We start from the raw sequence: 16196 nt of genomic DNA on the forward strand, positions 1-16196 counted from the left end.
AATTGCAAATGAGGAATGGTACACTCAAATATGTGGTTCACAATGGTTTTAGTTAGAAGAGAGGACAGGAAAGTTGCCACGTGCCTTCTTTAAATGAATGTTCATAACTGAGCATTTGTAAATGGCTGAGAATTACTGACTTTAAAAGATAAATCGGAATGCCTACAAATAATTGAGTAATGTATAAACTGGAGAACAGTGGACTAGAAGAGAATTAGACAAATGGATAGACATCAAAATGGAAAGGACAACTATGTTTTTGAGAGACAGCTAAAGCCCCGCTTCTTTTATTTTGCACGGTGTGTAACAGCTACCAATGAACAAACCGTCTAAGTTGGACACCCTCAGCCCTATACCATTGAAACCTTTTGCTTTCTTGCAAAGGGCCTTGTGAGTGTCCTGAAGGCTGCATGTGTGAGAATCTCAGGTTTCCTTCTCCTCCAGTATACTTAAAAGGACAAAGGACTTACACTTACTTGTGGGAAGTGGTCTTTTTCTGACCCTCAGCTTGATTGCATACCAACCAAAAGCTAGAAATAAATCACAGGCAGGCATACTGTGCTTTAACCCTGCTCATAGTCCCCAATTAATTAACCTAAAGCGAAAGAGTCCACAGAGCCTCTTGTCAGCCTAACTTGCATGAGAAATTCTCCCCCAGCCTCCAAAACTTGCAAAGAAAGCAAAACACCAATAGTATTTCATAAGCACAAGTTCAAAAGAGTATGCTGTGTCATGACTATAAAGAAATGATTACTGTTTACCATAAGAGATTTCCCTGCAGAGGGTATGCGAAGAGCTATCAAGACCCATCACTCAACAAAGCTTAGGCAAGCAAAAATCTGACTTCTTTATGCTTAAATCCCATGCTCAAGTACAAGAAGGAAGACAACTATCACTGAAAGCATCTCCAGGCCAAAGCTACAGCAAAGAAAGAGAGCAAGAGCTGTTTCTGAAGGAGTGTTTGTGTGGGACCCACCATGCTGAGCTGTCTTCTGCAGCACGTGCAAAAGCACACGTGTAAATAAAGCTTCCTGCTGGATTCATTGCTGGTACATGCAGTACTGAGTGCTAGCAATATACATTCTCAGATACTCATGAACTGTGAATCATATCTAACTTTTTGTGAGTTGTTTTTTGTTGTTTGTTTTTTTTTTTTTCCCCTTGAGTAGTAGCATTGGATTTTTGATGTTGCTCTATGTGCTCCTAAAGGGCCAAAATTTGAAATACTTTACTTGGGAAACACATCTGCTGTAATCTGTTAGAGCCAAGAATTTACAGCTGAGAGATTGTTTTGACCCCAGAAGAGTGATTGAGAGACAGAGAAATGAATTGTAACTTTAAATTTAGCCTGAATAAAAAAAAAGAAAGCGAGAGAGAATGTTTCTTTTTTGGGGGAAATGTCATTTCACTAGAGAGTTAAGGCTTAATAAGGTCTGGAACCTGGGCTTGCTCCACAGAAAGGAGTATGTCCAATGGAGCAGAGTTGTGCTTAGTGAACGTGGGGCCTCTCAGTAGAAACTTAAGAGCCTGCATTGATTTCCTACAACAAGAAACTGCAGCATTCCCCAAGTTCAAGTTAATTCTGTTTGATACTGTTTATCTGGCTAAGACACATTGACGTGGAACATTTTTCAATATAAGAAGATTTAGACTCCTATTTGTGACCACTGTCAGAGAGGATTCCTGTATCATTTGGCTGAAAGCAGGCAGGGGAAGGCAGCAGCCTGTGAGGATTGCCTACCATTAATAACGCTGTATATTTCCAGCTGTTGTTCCTGAATGTCACTCTGACATATTCCCTAAATAAGTCTCACCATTTAACTGACACAAGCACAGGTGAGATTCATAATAAGGTGCTCAGGAGTCTTAAGAAGGCTTTCTCACTCACTTCCCAGCACTGCATGTGCTTCCACAGGGACAAATCTTTTGATAGACCTCAAAAGCCTCTCATAAAATGGCTTGCATCTTTCATATTTTTAACACAAGTTTTTCCTTGCTTGCTGTGGCAGGCTCAACTATCCCCACCCACTACTACTTCTATTTCAGGGAGCTGTTTTATGACTAATTCCTCTTAAAGACTATGGTGTAATAAAGATGCTAAGAGACTTAAACACAAGGACCACAAAAAACCTTGGCAAGCAGAGAATGGAGCCCTAAACATTTCTGTGCTCAAATTCAATAGAGAGTGCAGGCATGAAAGGCAGAAATTGCCCATCATTCCCTGTTCTTATTGCTGTCCTCCTTCCCCAATCCACTTGTGTTTGTTCTGTAAAATCACACTTGACAATCTTCATCCTGGTGAAGTTTTCTTCTGGAAAAAAAAAAAAAAAAAAAAAAAAAAAAAAAAAAAAAAAGGGGTGATAATTACAAGTCCTGTTCCAGGCCAAGCAGCTTACGTATCTTGAACATCCATTCACATTCACACAAAATCTGCATGCTTCAATATAATGATGTGGATCCTGCTTTTACTTTTGGATCTTGATAAATGATATCGAGTACCAAAAATTTCTTCTGTCCCACACTTTAACACTACTTAGAAGCCTTCTGATGTCCTGTAAGAACAGAGGAAGTAATACTTTTATTACAAGCCAAAATACTTTAAAGATTAAAAAATAGTTTGTATTGAACTTGATCTCAGAAAGAAATAATCTATATACTTCCCATGGTATTTTAATGAGAAAAAAGCTGTTTGGGTTCTTAGGTCCTTCAGAATACAGGAGATTTATCAGGTAGCTGTCAGACAACCCTAATTCTGTAATCAACAGGTGAAGAAGCAGTGGAACTGTCACGATGCTTAATTGACTTCTTGGAGTAAGACACTCATCTGTAGGAAAGTTAGAGATGAAAGCCTGGAGCAAGGCCTGAATTTCTTTTTAAGAGTCTGAAATGAACTAGGCATCATTCACTTCACAAACCAACCACTAATGTCATATCAGTATGTACATGCCAGACCAAATCCCAACAGAAGTCTTCAGTGGAACTATGGATACTAATCAAAATTCCAATAAATGAAGCTCACTCAGCATTTTCATAATTCATACCAGGTCCTCAGAACACTCTGAAATTTAAATGCTTTAATCACAGGCTGCACTGCAGTTCTCTAATTAGCAAGTGTTCATGGAATGTGCTGCTCTGCAATAGGACACATCCTACAATGGCTTATAATATGAGTGGGAAGGTAACAGACACATTTAATAGCACAAATTAACTTGATGGTAATGAGGAAGCCTCTCTGTCAGTAATAACGCAAATTAAATTATCTACTACCTCACTAGTGATGAGCAATAAATAAGAAAGGTACACAATTGCTTACAAATAAAACAGCACAAGATCAGCTTAAAGATGTCGGTCTTGAAATCTCCTTGGCATAGCAGCATTCGTTCCCTTAACTCTGACACCATTTATTTGTAGGTAGACTGGATCTTCAGCATTATCTTAATTAAGCTTTTAAAATTTAATTTCCTTTTTCAAAGGAGAGTATCTTGGGCAATACGCAGCGTGTTTTCATTAACAATGCAACAGCTTCAACAGTGTACTTTCAAGATGAGCAGAAAACAACAACAAAAAGCCCTATCAGCAGATGGCCTGAGAGGGGGGATGGGACAGAGGGGCACTGTGCAACACAAGTCTCTGGACAGTCACCTAAAACACAACAGGTTTCCCAAAGGCAGTCAGCCACTAAAAGATCAAGCTGCAAACTATGTTTCAAGGACACATAGTTTATTTAAATTAAACTTTAGGTTTGTAGGCAGATGTTAAAAGACTGCAAATATTTGTATCAAGAGTTCTTTTCAGGGTTTTTGACATTTTAAGATTCAGCTGAAATTAGACCCTGTTGGTTTTTTGCTTTGAAAACAACTGAAGAGACTAGCAGATTATTTTCCTGAAATTAGTTGAAACAGGGCAGGGTTATCAACTGTTGTAGCTCATTCAAAGAGATTCTGAGACAACTCTTGGCAATTCAGCAATTAATCATATTAACTGCAGATGCAATACCCTTCCTTGGCACTCACTAGAACTGCAAATTCAAAAAGATCCAAGACAATGAGTGATCCAAATAGGTAAAGCACGATGAATTTTTAAAAACTTTTTTAAAGTGCAATGAATCTTTGGTGTCAACCAAGACTGTAAAATATACTTTTTCCCCCCCATAACTTCCTTGGACCTTCCACTTAAATGCAGAAGGTATAACATCCCATGAGTCATGACTGGGAGACAAAGATGACCCAGAAGCAACTGACCTTAAAAATTCACAGCTCACACAATACAACACTGATGAACTTTGAACAATTGCAGATAAGGTTTGCTTCTATCATGTGCGAAGTGTTTTAGCTTGTGCACTTAACATATTATGCAATCTTTTGCAGTTAACATAATATTGTAACCAAGTATGTAAGAGCAAAAACAGTTAAATTAGCAATCTTTCAGCAAGCAGACAATATAAAAACACTGCTAGTAATCTGCCAGTCCTCTGTTAATACAAGTGATGTTAGAATGAAGATACAAAATAATGCTGGTCAGAGCAGTTTCATGAATAAAATAAGCCTAACAATGACAGCAGACAGAAGAGTAATAGTACATTCTCCTCAATCAGGGTTTTCAAGATTTACTGGAGAAATAATGTTTTAGCAGTCCTAGTCACCTGGAGCATAAAAATAAGTACATATAAATGTATTCAGTAAGAGCAAACATGTTGACGTTACCTTTTTTTACAAGGTGAAAACTCAATAAATAAGGAAACCAAGTAATGCATAGTTCACAATACTATATAAGATAAAAAGAAAAAGGTAATGACCATAGCAGACATCAATAACTTCACTTAATGGTGGCGGGCAAAGTTGTGTTGCTGTAATTTAGGGAAGATTAGTGTTGTGTTAGATGCAGTAGACTTTAAACAATACACTCCTTACACAAAGTCCATACTTCTCTTCCCCTGATTACCAGAAAGATTCCTGCAATAGTCCTGTTTTTATAGAGCCATATTTCTTTCTATATGAACAGCAAGAGACATTGTCTTAAATACTGGAGTATTTTAAGTTGTTCTTTCCTGTTTAATAAAGACAATGAAACAATTTACAGATTGTTTCTGCTGGAAGGAAAAGCTATTTTGCAATAACTAGTTTGTAAAGTAATGAAACTAGGCAAACACTGGAAGAACATAACAAAATATATTGGCTGAATAATATAATAGTACTATAATAAGAATATATAATAAATATATTATGAAATAATACGAATATTGGTTACACAATCAACCTATATTATTATAAATATAGTTTAACTTTCATTTAATATTGATATTTGAGTGATTATCCATAAAACATATTTATTCAATATTTTCAATAATCAAAAGAGATTTCCCTATCCTGTGATCCTATTTCAGTCACATCAAACTCCTTTCATTGTTTTATGAAACTACAGAACTACAGATCCTTAATTCTGCTAGATTTGGTTTTAGACATATTCCTGGATGTGATGTGGACAACTGAATCACAAGTACTGAAGCTGTTGGTCTTCTACGAATAACAAAATTTCGATTAAAGACTCGCCAGTGCTAACAGTTGTTTGTTAGCATACTTGTATAAAATTTAGGTTTTTCAGTATCTTGTAGAAAATGGCCTTCATACACCACATTATACTATCTGCAACATCTGACTGGGAAGACGACTTCTAACTCGCTCATTTAAGAAATAGCTTGCCAACTCAAGCAGCACTTGAAATAAAAACAGGAAGGGACCGGAGTATGGGACAAAGGACTTAAAGTGAACCTGAAGATACTTCTGAAGAAGTACTCTTTGTCACATAATGGAACAAGTGCCTCAAGTAGCAGACATCAAGGGTGTGGCTATCATGTCTACTATTTCCTTTTATTCTCAAAGAGAAAATTGGAGGAAAAGTACTTAATGAAAAAAACCTGGTGAAAAAACATGAGCAAGTATAAATGGAATATCAAAGAGCTATAGCAGAAAACAAGACTGAGTTTCAATCAGTTCAGAAGTTATTAGCATAAATCTCTTTTTTTCCTTCAAATGTGATGAAAAGCAAACTTTTCAGCTATGGTCTGTAGTGAAGCTTCCCTGGCTGTAACACCACTTCTAAGAATTTGAGACGTATATTCTAAAACTGCCCACTAATTAAGAACAACTAGGAAGAAACCTTTTAACATGCTACTTAGAAAAAAAAAAACAAAACCAACAACCAAAAAACCAACAACAAACACCAAAAGTTCCAGAAGAAAGCCTTACCACCTTATTCTACGCCTTCCTTTACTGCATTTCAGGTTCAATAGTAAAGCACATTCTATTTCAGCTTCTTTGTTTTTCCTGCAGTAGATTTAGCCTAGAAAGGAATAACTTCTCTGACTGAGTGAATGAAGAAATTGCTTTTTCTAATTTTTACTTTTAATTAGAATAAACAATCTAGGAGCACAAATGTTCTGCTGCAGAAGATGAAATTGCATGAGGACAGCAGAAGCAATGCTGTTCAACACCAAATCTTCATGCATCTAAAGCTCAGCAGGGTTATGTGGGTAACGTTTTTACCATTCCTTTCAGTACTACCTTAAGCAAATGACTGAGGTCTCTCTGGTATGATAACAGGTCCTGGTCAAAGAAGGAACTTTAATCTGTAAGACTGAGATCAAAGGTTCAGGGAACTGGAAGTAATTTGCCCTCCTGGCCATACAACAAGACCTTACTTGCCATTCCATAGCATTCCAGGATACCGAGGAAAGACAGGTACAACTTGGACTTTCTTGTAAACAGACATACAAGCACATGGTTAGCATGCCTGACATCTTCAATGAAGTCTGCTGCTTCCCTGTCAATTCTAATCTGCAATTACCATTTTTGCTTTCTACCACGACATTCTCATGGGCTGTGTTGCTCAATGTGGTGTCACTCTGGCTCGTACAGGCAGTAAACTCACAGGTAAAAATATCAAGATTGCATCTTGCTCTGCACAGCAAGGCAAGCAAAAGAAATTGTAAATCCATAAATCCATCCATATTCTAGTCTCCTGAGTTTAGATTATAGATACAGATTTATGAAGTCCTTTTATCCAAAGTTATGGCCTCAATTTTGCAGCTTTTAGTTTCAAGTGTAATCTCATTCCACTCAGATAATTTAACATGGCAAGGTAAACGTATGCTGTTATCTATCATCATGTGCCTATTCACAGAAGCAAAGACAGGCCACAGGATACAAATATAATTTCTTCCATAGCTGCCCACGTCCTCGTCTTCCCCACCCACCCACCCCCATCTATGCACATTCAATTTACAGCCATTATTGTTTATTTCTCTTAGTAATGATCTGATAAGGCAAAAGGTCCATGACCTTGGTGACTCGCTGTTACTCAAACACAGGCCAGTAAGGTGAGTTCACGCCGGTAGTATTTCTTTCCAAAGAAATAATTTGCCAAAAACCTTTAACTGCCACACAGTTACACAGGCATTGAGTCTGTAACTTCCTTTTAACATTTCTTAGGCAAACCAGCAGCATATAAAACCCTGCTGCTACACTGAAGAACAGTTAAGTATAGGCCAAGAACAAAGCAATTGTGCTTTCAAGGCTGTGCACAGCCTCCTTGCCACAGCCTGTCATCTCCTCTTGATATGAGAAAGAGACTGCACAGCAAAGAAAATGTGCAAACCGGCTATAATAAACAGGCTTTTATCTAAGAGATGATGATACTCTATTTAAGCTGGAAGGGACCATGACAATGAGAATACATGCACATCTGTTAATGTCCACACGGCTTATTGGTAGTTTAATGTGCTTCAAAGTATCAGGAAAGTATGTATTGGTGATGGATGACCATCAAGTCAGATTTTCTAACTTAACAGGTCACACAGCTTGATTTTAAGGGACTTTTTCATGTGTTTTTAAAAAGTTTTTATTTCTGAGTCACATACTGACTCTCATAACAAACCCCTGTAATCTAGTCTATCATCACAAGGAAGACTTCAATATTTTATGTTTTCAGATTATTTGACTACAGTATATACAATAGACAGTAAATTTAGCCTTAAATCTTAAATGGCAGATGACTGCCTTCCCTAAGAGACTGCCTGTGGCCTTCAGACTTGTGTTTTCATAACTCAAATACAGGCCAAACTCAAGATTAATCCTTGATTCTTTTTCAAGTAACAAAATAGAAATCTATACTCCCCTTGAGTCCACAGTGGCCGACTGAAGGATTTCTTCCCAAGTCAATTAGCAATATAAATTCCACCCAGGTAAATGTATTTAGGTGTGTGTTGAGATCATGAACCTTATTATTCCACCCTGTCTTGTTTTCAAGCTTCCCACTAATCTGTTGCTAATAGATACAGGTGCCAGAATTGTTGTCTACAAAGGCTTTTCCCTATAATGGAAAGAATTTGTGCTGCTGTCGTTTAGCACTCATGTTCCTAAGGTGCCTCTTATGCTAACATGTGGAAGACATTATAAACATTTTGTACCTTCACAGAGAGAAATGCCAGTGCTTCTGGTTGCCTGCTCATTGCCATCTGTGTACCTGCAGCCAGCCAGGTCGAGCTGGCTCACTTCAGAGCCCTGTCGTTTAGGTAGTATCTTGTCACGCAGTAGAGGATCCTGAATTCTGCAGAACTGTAGTTCAGCTACAGGTCCCACGACCTCCTCCAGCGGAAATTCTCTTTCCTTCTCACTAACTTGCCAGCACTATGTTTAAATGTGGAATTTACACCCGGTGCGCAGCCCTGCCTGGAGGGACCCGGTAGCTGTTGTAATTATGCTGCAGGGAGGCTAATGAGGATGCTGACCTTGAATGAGACGGCTTCAGTGCCAGCAGAGAACTGCACAGCTGAAGCACTGAGGGAGCCGCTCCCTCTGAAGGCAGTGCAGATCAGCATCTTGCAGAGCCCGGCTATTCAGGGCTGCTGTCATTTCTCACACGATGAAGCTTCCAAAGCCTCTCCCCTACCCGAGGCAGCTCCCCGGGCAGTGCCTTACCACTGCCTCCCCTCAAAGCACAATCCAATACTAACTCATTAAGAATGGACACTTAATGTGGCCTTGTGGCTCTGTAACCCACTGTAATTAATTTGTTATTTTCACATCTCTGACGGTTTTGGTACAAGCAGACAGTATTCTCTGGATACATTGTTTCCTCAAGTCTTGCCACATATGTCTGTTAGCTACTGCTTTGTATTACTAATGAGTCTAAACAACACCTTGAGGCAAATCTTGATTAGCATGTTAATTAGGATATTCCTAGCAGGCACTTTGGGTGATAGCTTACTTCCAAACACCGACAATAAAACGTGTTCAGATTAAGACATCAGGTTGAATTATAAAGATGGACACACTGGCAATGCTCGTGAAAAATCAATCTCCTCTCACCATTCCCAGTCCCTTTCCCTAACATCTATAGTGAAAGCCCTTGCAAAGCTAATGCTTGCACAGAACTAGCCAGGCACCGGCTTCTCAAGCAACCTTGGGTGACTATTGGTCTTTCTCATCCTTTTCTTTACTGTACACGCAAACACAGATACAGAACGGAGAGCTATGGAGAACAAGACTAGTCTGCTGCTCTGAGCGCCTCCCTGCTAGCTGAGACCTGATGCAGCGTGCAGCTCACAGAAGGCTATGGGAATATTTCCAATGATTCTTGCAGGCTTTGAGTGATGCCCAAAGGCCAGATTATGAAACACAGTCTGCTTTTCTTGCTATACAATACAATATCCTTTATACATGCAAATCCCAGCTATGCAAAGCCTGTGCCATCCACCTATCCCCGTATCTCATTGTACCACACCATTGACATACCTGACAGTGAAAGATATGTGGAACAAATCGGTACAAAGCAGTGACCTCCCAACATTGGTTTAAATGAGCAAGATGATCAGATATGACCTCTCACACACAAAAATTCCTCTCCTCTCCTTTCCCCTTCTTTGAAAATAAACATAAGGAGAATAATCCAAGCCCATACTGGTTTAAGTACTGTTTATTTAGCTTTTTTAAAAAAAAATAAATCCACCTTTACTGTTTCTCATATTGCTGTCATAGTGATAAGGTTTTTTCAGCACACATCCACTACACAAACAACAGTGATGAAACACAGTTGCAATAAGAACTAGTCTCCAGCTGAGTGAAGAATGCTAATTTTTTATTGTACATGGGTTAGTGAGGAAGGGAAAATGCCCATCACTGGTCTCAGTTGAATTATTTTTCTTTTCAGTGAGATATTTTTAATATGGATGAATTCTCAGAGTGTCTCAGTTCTCGCATAATTTCCCATTGAGCAGTGCTTTAATCTGGTATTAGTCTCAGTATTTTCAATGGGGTTACACAGATTACAAGGACTTTTGCAGATAACTATGCACTAAGATTAGGCAAAGCTGTGTGATATTATCCCACATGTCTACCCTAATCAGTGGAGGGAAGTTTCTACCCTGGAAACAATGCCATGTTTGTCAGTGATGTATTACAACATATTTAATTAAACCAGGGCTGGAAATTGTTTACATAACATACTGGACTGTGAAAAAAAAGATTGTTGGAAAGAGAAACAGCACCCATCCTGTCATTTCCACTCCAAGGATGGTAATCCCCAATAGGTCGTAATACTGCAAACATTACCACTGAGTTTACTTGCCAGAGCTCCAGGGCATTACTCACCACCACTTCACAAAGGGAGATTCATCTCCTTTATCCTAAGGCACCTGTGTACGGACAGCTCCTGCAAACCAGTGGCCCTTCACCTCCATCTTCCTCCACAGCAGACAGTTTGGATGGTCAGCTTCGACTAGACAGATAACATTTAGGAGGCTAACGTTAAGCAAGATCCTACCCTTGGTATGCAAGAATCCAGCTGTTTTTAGCAGAGAATGGATGAAATCAATAAATCCTGAGGTCTTCTCTCATGGTTCAGAATGATTATTTTCACTGTCTCCCTTTTGATCAATTTTTCTTTCTATCTGGAGAGACATAGAGTTTATGGAAAGTTTGGAAGTCGGGGGGGGGGGGGGGGCGCGGGGGGGAAGCAAAGAAAAATGCAACCACTCCATTTCTATCAGGCTAAGAGAAAGAGGAAGGAAACTGAATTATAAATGTATCTACATTCGTTATTTTCCTCTTTGAAAGTAAGATTTAATTACTTTTTTAAGAGTGCAAAATATATTATGCATGATTTATTTATGAAACAGAAAGTACTGCTGCACAGGTTTATGTAATAAATACCTATATGATATTTACTTCAGAATAATGACAAATATATGCAATATTTGAGATGGTGCTGTTCTGCATATTAAGGTATTAACATTTACTGTTTGCCTGTAGACATTTGTAAAGCAAGAAAAAATAGAACAGTGGAAATACAAAACATCAATATTATTGACTTTTTAGCAGAAAGGTATTTACATACTGCTTCTGAGCTCTATCCCACAGTAAAACATGCTTTAATGCATATGCAGAAGAAAAGTATGTTTTGTAGAGGTAAAAACTGGAAAATGAATGTGGCATTCCTACATATTCATTGAAAAGTAGCTCCAGGGGATATAGATATACATAGAGTATAGGCATTGGACCTGTATACTGGTATAAATTTGAAACAGAATCATGTAATTTGAAATCCTAATTAATTTGAGAATGCACCTGGAAGAATTGAAGTGTAACAGTAATATAATTTTCAGTGTTGAGGATTCTTTCAGTACTCATTCAAAATATTTCACAAAAAATCATTTTTTCTCCCTCAAAAGCTCCCCAGATTTCCAGATTTTCCATATTTTTCCTCAGGGGAAAAAAAATTAAAACAAACAAAACCAAAATAACAGACACTTTCTCATCTACCATCAAAGCCCAACAAAGCTGCATGATAAAATGAGAAATATGGGTTTGTCCTTGAAGTTTCTTAGTGCTTTCTTGATCTCAGGTCTCTTTACAAAATGTGGGTAATGGGAAGAATACTTTATTGTTTGCTAATGCCTTGTCTTTCATAAGCTTGATGGGAAACTATGAGAGAAAGGCAGGTGGAGCAATGGCTTTCTTGAAGTCAAGGGAAAAGCCTGGAACCTAAATTTTACCCAGGATATTCATTAATTTATATGTTGCAATTCTTAACAAAGGTTTTTTCAAGTTGTGCTTCCCATGCTCTTTGTAAGAGCAGCCTATTAGTGTCAAACTGTAATAGCGTCAAATTAGGTGACATGAGCATTCAGGCCCTGAAGCCAAGTATTTTTGCATTACAGCAAAAATGCGTGTGGAAAAGGAACAGTGCAGTCCCAACATGTTGGTAACTGTGGTTTTATCTGTTCGGTTGTACTGATTTACTAAGAAGAGAAAGGCAAGATAAAGTCCTTAGTATCTATGACCTAGAATCACAAACCATTTAGGTGACTATATCCCTGTCAATGAGATATAGGCTTTTTTAATGTGTTTGTGAATGTGAAACAGCTCAAGTGAGAAGAATCCTGGATACCAGTTCGGTTTCCCAGAAAACATAAAGCATATATTGGTTTCAGAAGCTACTTGGGTCTACTTCAAAACCTACTGAAACAAGTAGGAAGTGTCCTACTGGCTTCAATAAGCACTAGTAAAGATAGTGTTGCCTCCAGCCTAATTGCTTGTTGAGAGTGCAGTGGATTATCCAGTAGTTTAGGATTCCTGAAGATTTCAACTTGTTTCAGTATTAGTTTTACAAACACAGAAACATGCGGATGAGAACGCTGCCATCACCCACTCAGAGTGGGGATTATTCCTTACATTTTAAGAATCTTAAAACCAGTCTTCTTTCACCAACAAGGACAATAAATACCCATTTTCCACAAATTTCATACTTAAGAGGTGCAAATGAAAGAATTATGGTAACACTACATATGCAGTGGCATAAAGCTGCAGCATGTTTAAACATAATATCATCATTTGCTTTTAATTATTAGAGGGAGAAGGGAAAAATCCTGATTCCTTGTCGGCACTAGATTATGCATAAGGACAGTCACAACATATATTTATCAAAATATATTTTAATTTACAGCCACTAATGTGCAGTTATTTAAATAGACCTCTATGTAAGTATACAATATTAAATAACTGTTTTTCAGCATGAGTGATACTGTGTTATTTTTATGGAATAACTCACTAAAAACATTGAGGATGGAATAAAAAAAGGCAGACTTACTTAAAAGTTTAGGAAGGTACTAGTTTTAACTGAAGAGTGCCCAGTGCACAGACAGCCTTTTTGAAAATCTGAAATAAAGAATATTCCTTAATTATCACTGTAACCATTAGTGGTCCTATATAACAAAATGACTTAGACTTTGTTCTGCAGATAATTTAAGAATTATCCTTCATGCTGGTGCAGACCAACTACAAAAGCCTACTGAAGTTCTCTTCCTTGTTGGCATATGTTCTTTCTTCTGTTCTCTATAATTACTATGCCTCTAGTATACACTTGAATACACTAGAGACAAGAAGAGGAAACATAAAATATTTAATACTAAACCTTCAAGATGAGTACACACACATGGATATACATAAATCCCCTACTTCTTATTAAAAACTTGTACCTACATTGTTATTTTAGACTGAGAACCCTACAAAAGAACGTTTCCTTATACCTTAGCAATGCTACAGGGACCATAAGCAAAAAAAAAAAAAACAAAAAAAAAAAAAAAAAAAAAAAAAACACCCATGAAACAAACTACCATTAAAGTTACTTTCCAATTTCAACCTTACCCAGAGCAGATGGAGCAGAAAATCATACTTCCCGTGTGGGGGTCTCTCGCCTGTCATTGAAAGGCAGCACAATATTCTAGCAATCTTCAGATATCATTTGTCTCAGGATATTGTAAGCTACTAACATTGATTAAGAAGCCCCCAACTATATATAATCCATGTCAAGGTTGACACAAAATCAGCTGCCCATTCAGAGCCAAAAATATTTATTTTGAGGCCCTGGTGTTTGCTCTGCCCAGCAGATACTGAATGAACAACTATTAATTACAGCATGTATTTATGCCAGTGTTCTTCCCAGTTGGAGTGCAATTCAATGCATTTCTCTTTGCACAGTACACAAGAGTTTTCAATCAACTAGAGGGAAAGATAAAGCAAGAAATTGTTACCATTCTCCTCCTCCCGGCACTTCTACTTGGAAAAATACTCTCCAGTGAAAAAAAACTGTGGAGCGCACGTATCCCAGCAGGCTCACGACGGGCTCCTTCAGTCTTACTAACACAGAGGTACAAAGAAGCTGTTCGATACCAATATCTACAAAAATTAGAGGACTCTTTTTATATTCTACTTCTTAATTTTCATTCCGGTCTGCCTCTTTCCCATTTGAGGTTTGACACATAGCTTTAAACTCAAGCCAGAAAAGGAGGAACAATTACTCAGTATCTTTCCAGGAGGAACTCAAATCCGTGATTTTATGATGGAGTTCATTTTTTGGTTTTGTTCCTCCCCGCTGCCCCTCCCAGCTAGCATTTTCCTATTAATTTGAACAAGCAATCACCTACAAGCTACCACAATACAAACACTCATCAAACATCACCAAACCCCAAATATTCAACTGTTCCTTTCCTCTACATTACTCTGGCTTTTATATGAATGCATGTTTAATCTGATTCCAAACCATAAAACTCCTTCTGTTTCAGTGTTTTCAAACTTCTCTCACTGTAACCAAAGCTGTGTTACGCTTTCTTTATCAGGAAAGCAGACTCTTCCTCTCAGCCAAAGTTCAAATTGCCAATCTCCAGCTGTCACTCAAGTGGCTGCACTCTAGAACTCACGACTCCTGTCATTCAAGCAATCTGGGGGGCACAACATCCTTAATGCTGCTCTCTTGACCCTTGTCAAGCCAGCAGCAGTGTTTCTCAGCACAACAGATTAACCTGCTACTCATGCTCCTTTCTGCCTCTGGCTGCATCTGACTTCTCATCTCCACTACGAAACACGTAAATCTCCAGTCACCGCAAAACTGTGTCAGTCGGCTGCAAGATTTTACCCCCTCCTCCCCCAGAAAGCAACGTGGTTTCATCTGGGTTCATTTTTACCTGAATTACTGAAGTCGAAGGAGACGAGCTTGGATATCCAGCTTCACTCCCACTTAGGTATTCATTGCAATAAGCTTAGCTTCCAAATCAACGACCTTGGCACTCCTGGGGAATGAAATGAAGTTATCACAGTCACTATCTGTGCTGAGAGTGCAGTGACAATCACTCCCACACTGTGGAGTATGGGTACCTCTGGATAGTAAATTGGGATGCTCTTCTCAAGTTATTAGCAATATTTTAATGAAAATGTCAATAAATCTCTTTTCCAGGTTACAGCTGCCTTAAGTAGCAGGGAAGTGGTGGCAAAGAAAAAGCTAATTAAGCAAGTATTGGAGGCATCTTTTACTGCCTCCCACATTAATGCTTCATTAAGGAAGTGGAACTGCTCTTGGACTGGAATGATAACAGAATGCACGTGTTCAGGAGAGCATAAATGATAATATGAAGTTCAGGACAATACAAAACACAGGTTTAAATGATAATCAGCCTTAAATATAATCTAAAAGCTGTGTTTTATTTCCACAATATAAATATCGAGAAGGGAAACCCCATATTTTCTTCATCAAAGCCAACTATAGCCTTATATGTAGAGGATTTTTTTCCTCAGACCATGCAGAGGCAGGTCAAATGGAATAAGACACATGTGAGTAACAGTTTTGCTTCCTTATGATCTTCACACGCAGAAGCTGACAAGATGACTTTACACATGCTTGACATCTTACCAATGTTTGTCACTTTCTCCTGTAACAAATCTTTGACAAATAGCTGAAGTAGCAGTGTTTTCACAAAAGGTGACTTGGTTATCATGGTTTCGGGAGAGTTTTCCATAAAAATGAAACTTGAGTAAAGACATGGTTAGGCTGTACCAGCCCAGGAGACCTACCCCATGAAACTGTTCTTTGCATTTGTCCAACTGGAGAGACTCATGTGCTATCTGTTCACAGTCCACTAAGCATTTATAATTTTTCAAGGTGACTGTTTTGAGTATAGAGGCTAACATTGCTGGGTAAGACAGACTACATAGGTCTCTGGTAGATGGACACCTTTAACCTATCATCAAATTGTGTGCTTTCTTACACAACGAATAAGAAAAGTACTTTCAGGCCTGAAACATCCTTGACGTGAAGCCCCACACACGTTCAAATAAAAACTGGCTTCCATGGGTTTTGTAGAGGCATGC

The 16196-nt window shown here is 38.3% G+C and overlaps 1 long non-coding RNA gene across 2 annotated transcripts in view; it reads right to left on the reverse strand.

Moving 5' to 3' along the window:
• Window positions 1-13143: 13143 nt before the first annotated feature.
• The window catches only part of LOC121097581, a 64859-nt gene continuing 61806 nt past the window's right edge, over window positions 13144-16196 (reverse strand). For both annotated transcript variants that reach the window (XR_005831010.1, XR_005831009.1), the window contains exons 7-8: window positions 15017-15121; window positions 13144-13211 (exon numbers count right to left, since the gene is read on the reverse strand). This is a non-coding gene — a long non-coding RNA (uncharacterized LOC121097581). The remainder of the gene's footprint in view (window positions 13212-15016; window positions 15122-16196) is intronic.

Source organism: Falco naumanni, chromosome 14, assembly GCF_017639655.2.
Source record: "Falco naumanni isolate bFalNau1 chromosome 14, bFalNau1.pat, whole genome shotgun sequence".
NCBI classification, from domain to species: domain Eukaryota; kingdom Metazoa; phylum Chordata; class Aves; order Falconiformes; family Falconidae; genus Falco; species Falco naumanni.